Source organism: Dreissena polymorpha, chromosome 6, assembly GCF_020536995.1.
Source record: "Dreissena polymorpha isolate Duluth1 chromosome 6, UMN_Dpol_1.0, whole genome shotgun sequence".
Lineage (NCBI taxonomy): Eukaryota > Metazoa > Mollusca > Bivalvia > Myida > Dreissenidae > Dreissena > Dreissena polymorpha.
In genome coordinates this window covers 28454517-28461297 of record NC_068360.1, presented here as the reverse complement: position 1 = coordinate 28461297, position 6781 = coordinate 28454517, and the positions used below count along the sequence as shown (strand labels likewise).

The 6781-nt window shown below is 31.8% G+C and overlaps 1 long non-coding RNA gene across 1 annotated transcript; it reads right to left on the bottom strand.

The window, feature by feature from the left end:
- Window positions 1-1055: 1055 nt before the first annotated feature.
- LOC127833953 (uncharacterized) lies at window positions 1056-3166 on the bottom strand. Its single transcript, XR_008027691.1, has 3 exons — window positions 2582-3166; window positions 2136-2221; window positions 1056-1420 (listed from the first exon to the last, which is right to left on the bottom strand). It is a non-coding gene; the product is annotated as an uncharacterized LOC127833953 (long non-coding RNA).
- Between the last annotated feature and the right edge of the window lie 3615 nt (window positions 3167-6781).

Below are 6781 nucleotides of genomic sequence, written 5' to 3'. Positions count from 1 at the left end.
ATTGTTACTGCCGACTAATGCACGTGTTTAATACACAAAATCGGTAAGGATTGTTGTGCAAGATGTCATGTGAATATTATTGCAACAAAACTACAAAAAGTGTTAGTTGTGTGTTTTTTTAGCAGGAATGTGTAGGCATTTTTGACTGTAACGAATTTAATAAATAAGCATAAAGAGATTCATAAGCATTTTTTAAACAAATAGACACTAGGATCAATGACATTTTTTTCTGGAAAATCATGTATTTGTATGTAAATCCTATTGAGCTATCTAATATATCACACATGCTATTTTTAAGTTTAACAGTTTATATCAGTTGTATTTGTTCTTTTCAGGGAGATTAAAGTATTTTGGAAGCACCTTCAAGAGACGTACTGATATCTTGATCAATGAAAAGTTGTCATATACAAACATGTATAGTAAATGTTCCAAAGTTTAAATGACTGTTTGATTTATTACCAGATGGTGCAAGTATTGCAGGGAAAGAAAACAATCAAAGTAACATTACATAAAAATTTGACATTTCAACAAATTGAACAACATTATATGATTTAATGTTAATTACTTGGTGCAGTGGTAACAAGATCTTGCAGCGCCCTTTCATGACCGGGGCGAATGGGTATTTTCATTAAACATCTCAAACTATTGTCAGTTATTCAGCTTTCATTTGAATTTGAGTAAATTAAGTATTGATGCAATTCAATATGTTTGTTGGCATAATGACCCCCACAAGTCAAGACGTTTTGGCGATGATCATTTGTTATGACTTAATTGAAGCATTCATATGTTTGAATAGCAAGATTTGCAAATTCATAAATTGACTGATTACAATTTTCTTTGTGAATACTAATGTACTTCTTTATGTATTGGCGCTTTAATTTCTATTGTTACATGTGCATGCTAGTTATAAAGTAATGGTATTATTAATGACGTGTTTATTTTGATATACTGAAGATATTCATGGAGATTATATTGGAATAGACCACAAACAAGCATTATTGGATTCGAAGATGTTCAAATGGAGATGATATTGGAATAGACCACAAACACGCATCATTGGATTTAAATTATTTGTTATGAAACACCTGTTTTATTAACACACATTATCAGATTTTATATTCATCTAATCAATTTTAGTAATAACATAGATACAAAACCGATAAATATACACACATATCAATACACACACTTTGTTTTGCTTATGCAAAAATACATGTTAAATGGTATGTTTGCGTAGTTAGTTGAAATAGCTTTCCATAAACATCACAGAATGAAGCGGGGTCCCTGTCTCTGTCACCGTGGTTTTGATTTTTAACTTGCCACATATCACCTTCCGTGTGGTTTGATGGTGTTCATGTAGTTCTTACACAGCTTCGAACCTTAAAAGCGTTACAGATCTTTCGACTAATCCTTTTCAAGTCTGAAAAACAAAAGAAGTAAAACCCATTTTAAAGCATGTGCTCTTATTTATTTTCTTTGTCATTCATTAAAAAATGGACCAAATTCAATAATCAGGCAGAAATATCAATCATTATATTTATTTAAAGACAATAAATAAAACAAAGAAATATTATATTTCAACATAACATGTATGCTTTAATAAGAATTAAGTTCAGTTAAACATAAATTGGTTAATCATTACACGATTACTTCAGTATTCAATAATGTAACATTTGGTTAATTTGATATATTTTCAGGACAGACTAAAGTTTATGTTCTAGATTCTTACAAAACTGTGTTCAGATTAAATGCAGAATTCTTGTATACCACACATAGCATTTAAAAAATGTATCCAACACATAGCAGTATAACATTTATATACACACACTCCGAATAAGATGTATTTGCGCAAACATACAATGTAAGTAGCTTCTCTATGAAGAATTACAATGTCCGCCCTATTTTTAAACCCTCGACAATATTATTATCAATGTTTTTGTTGATTGAACAAAAAATATACCACACATAGCATTTCACATCATGTGTTTTCAAACACGCGGTTGCACTTTTTGGAAAAAAATACTTAATTTTGCGCAAACTTAACAAAGTTGTGCCTTTTTACAATGACCGGGCACTCGTCTTTGTTTTGTTTTTTAAATGGTTTTGAAATAATGAAGAAATTATCAAAAGGTTACCTGAAGCGACGTTTTGTTTACATCCGATTGTCCCACACATAGCCGAAAAAGTCACGTGGTTCAGGTACCGTGATATCTATTCTCTTCTATTGCAAAAAATACAAGAATTTAGCTTACTTGTTATGCCTCACAAAATGGCATGATTCAAACAAATATTGCTACCTTTGACAATATCTCATAGTGAGGGAGATAGTGCTCTTATTGACATCTGGGCTAACCTTTCTGGTAAAGAACATTCTAAATTAATTATTTGATAATTACTACAAATACTAATAGTGCAATGTTTATAGATACTATAAAATGTGATTGATTCAAGCAATCAAAAGATGTGATCAAATGTGATTAACCATATTTAAAACATAAATTCAAATAAATATAAATAACTTTGAGGTGGGTGACATGACAGTCGCTACCTTTAGTACAGTGGCTGACTTGACATTCTATACCTTGAGTACGGTGGGTGACGTGATAGTCGCTACCTTGAGTACGGTGGGTGACGTGACAGTCGCTAACTAAAATGACGTTTAAACAGTAGTTAGGAATATACAAATTAATTTAATCCTAGTATTTTGGTACTTAAAAAATATATACTTACAAGTGTAAAATTATCAAAGTGTTATATCAATGGTATTAAATAATATGTTTTGGTGGGTGACATAATTATCGCTGACCTACCTTGCATTTATTCCTCAATTATGGTAATTTGAAATTACTTTGACTTTAAATGCTCACAAAGGAAAATAAAACAAAAATGCTGCCTGGCCCTTGTGAAATCTAAGTACAGTATGCAACATGGAGAAATCATTGCTGATGCCAGTGAAAATTATAATTGAGAAGGTAGCAGCAGTTGGCTGTTCTAAATTTTTACATTGTAGGTTCTAGTTGATTGTTTAGTGTTTTAAGGAGGAAATGCCAAGGACATACATAATAGATTATTATATAGCTCCTTGGTATATACCAATCTTTGTTTGCTGCACAATTTGTTTATCACGGTTTTTCAATAAATAGGAACACCAGGGGTGTACAATTGATTTTTTAAAATATTTACGCATGCGTTTTTGATATGTTTATTGAGGAGCCATATCCATCACACACGTACATGCGAAGTTTTACATGCATATCTATTATACTTTTTTATATATGATGGTTTGTTTGTGCCCGTGTATATTATTCAACAGAGCCTACTCTAAATGTCTGTTACTTTGTTTTATTGTCAAATATGCAGAATATAAACGACTGTATAATGTACAGAGGATTTTACAATAAAAGTACCTCATTCTGAAGATGCCTATCTGTTTGTAGAGACCGTCAGTGAAGTGTTTCTTTTTTATCTCACGAAAATTTCAATGATCAAATGAAGAAAGAAAAATTGTGTTGTCTCATTTTTTTAAATATGTACTGAACACAAGTTTTGTATTTTGTATAAAACGTGTTGTGTTGATTTCGATATAATGTTAATTACAAAATAATCATATTTATGACTGAGGTGAACCACTAATTACATATGTTTATTCGTTCTGTTTCCTATATAAGTGCACTTCAATAAATTTAAACGACACTATAGAGTAACGGAAATTTAATAAACATTGAAAAATGTATTGTGTGAAGCAAACATTAAACAATAGCCGATACAGAGCTTTCGCGCTAAACATGCAGAAATGGATGATAATGGCATTATCTATACAAAATATTTCTTAAGTGTGACATATATTACTTGTGAAAAATAGTGTTAACTGAGCATTTAGACCACACAAACTGTTCCTTTGCAGATTTACAATATTAACATAATATAATTTAGGCACACACATAAGTGCTAGCATTCTTTATAAACCATTGCAATGAAATAAACACAATGGAAGTATAAATCCCAATCTCCCAACATGCCTGAAACGTTATATATGTTACAAGTCACGGATATTTTATCGTCACGGACATTTCTGCGATCGCATATACCAGAAGGGGTAATCACGTGATAGTCAAGATGACGACGTCCATACCGAGACAATTATTTTTCGCCGTTTTATACCCTTTATTACCTCTGTTTATTTTTTAAATGACGCTCACTTTCCAGCCATATCAGTAAAAGGTGATTAGCGTATATTTCGTATTTAATTCGCTAAATATCTCGACTTGACTCCCCGCAAATTTTCTTAATGGAGCCCTAATTAGGTCATTCCGCTAAGAAATTTCGCACCGAGTAAAGTCGAAATGTAGAGCGAATATTACTATGAAATAGTAGCCAGTAACTTTCTTCCTAATATGGCTGGAAAATGAGCGGCATAAAAAAATACAAGTAATAAAGGGTATAAAACGACGAAAAATACCTGCCTCGGCATGGACGTCGCCATCTTGTTTGTCACGTGATTACCCCCTCTGATATACTATTCAACTTCTTTGACTTTAGCCCATTATTGTGTGGGTATATTCATTTATACCAGTAAACCGAAAGTTTAATTTATTATAAGCACTATTGCTAAATCTAATACTGTTCATAAAGGTTCTGAATATTCACGCGAGTGTTGTTTTCCAATTGAAACATTCTGTTTGACTTCCCCGTAGCAATTGGTGCTGCAATAGTTTACATTTACATATTTACATATTTGTTTTCGAAGAAAATGCATTGTTTAAAACCAACAGTATCACAGAGGTTACTTATATGTGGATGGTATAATGTAATTAATATGAGAAGGCGACAGTAACGGACATTTAAATTAGATGTTTTGTTAAATCACTTTTGCTAACTATTTGATCTGAAATGCCAAACTACGATTAATTTTTATTTTATATGAATGGGTTTATAATGTATAACAAGGATAGCCCGTGTTTTATATCGTCAATGTGTCGTTATTACCTGGCGACAGGCATTGTTCCTATTTATTGAAAAACCGTGTATAGTTTCATGTGTTACGCAATATTCACCTTCGATATATCTTCTCTTCAGGTATACATAATTATCGAAGTATAGGTCACTTTATGGTTTAGATAATTACTTATTAAAATATTAGAGTTATTTAGTTACAAGGACTGTTCTGTTGCTCTTATCCGCAGTTGGTATTCAAACCATATATATTTTACCAGATTTGTGCAAAATAAGGTGATTTTATCTCAACTATACACAGTCGGCAAATTAATTAGCATCATTTTTACAAACAGAAGCTTTTGTGGGCTTTTCAAACATTAACTCATTTGAGCTTTTGAACTGACAATATACTGTTCTAAATCATAACAAAATATAAATTAAATGTAATTCTTTGTAAAATTTTCTTAAGCAAGGTATCATGCTATTATACAACATTGCAGTTTACCTACATATTTTTTAAAAGGTCAGATAGCTTAATTGGAAGAGGAACCCAGGCCAATATCATATGATCAATATCATCAGATGGCTCATGGATGGATTCGGGTTCGAATGCCGATTTACGAAATCGTAATCCTGTCGTAGCGAATTATTTTTTTCCTATCGAAGTTAACACTTATGAATGACAAACACACAATCCGAAATAGATCTACGTTTATGATTCGTTCGATGCTTTAAAATATTAAAAAAAAACAGGGTTAAAACCACCGCGTCAAAATTGTTGTCCCTAAAATACTGAGAGAAACTAGATCTATCTATCTAGATAGTATGTTTTATCTGAGAAATGACGTCACACTAGATACGTCATACATTGCGTAATCAAGTAAATGAAAATTATAAATACGGAAAGCTGGTTCGGTAATATATTTAAAGAAGACAAAAAGGATGATATATAATATAACGATAACATTCATGATGCGTCCCAATAAATTTCAAAGGTCAAATATTAGAACATGTTAATCGGCGCGTAGGAATACATACTTACGGTTAGATCACGGTCACGTGATGTACTGCAGGATATCAACTAGTTTATCCGACCCTGCTTTATTTGGTCAATGTTTGCAACAGAGGCAGGAAAAATACATATTCTGGGTTATAAACTAACATTCATAACCAATTGGCACAACTTTGTCCCTTCTATCTTTCGTATAGTAGATATAGGAGTTTCGCTGAACATCTTTGAGCCCGGTACAAATTTTAGGGACCATGTCTACTTGGCTTGTGCTAATATATTTTATTTAGAACTTGCGCTCTGTTGGTTTTTCCGCTTTCTGAGCGCCTGCGGGACGTGTAAAAACATTGTAATGTAGACATTAATATTACCGGGATCTGATTAACGTTCACATTAATTTTCAGACATTAAGTATTTCAAAACACACCTTTAAGTTAGGTCAAAGACAAGGGTTGTACACTATGCAGGGAAGTTGAAGACGGTAGTCAGTTGCTCTGGTGAACTACTTTTTGTCACTTAACAATTTTCAAAAGACGTGTATCTGTTTATACATGTTCCTTATTTTGTTTTGTTTTTGGTAGATTTTTTTTATTATTGCTTGTTGTAAATTTTGAATGTTCAGATGTGTTACCTACTTTTTAACCAAGTTTTGAACTACTATTTTTTATGTAACCACTGTTAATATTTTATGCACTTATATGTATATGTAGTTGTATCGTTTTGGATGTTACAGTTTTGATTTGAATAAAACCCTCAAAACAGACAAAAAAAATAAAATAAAACATTTTCAAAAGGATTGGACAGAACTTATTATTTTTCCATGATCCTGTCACTGGT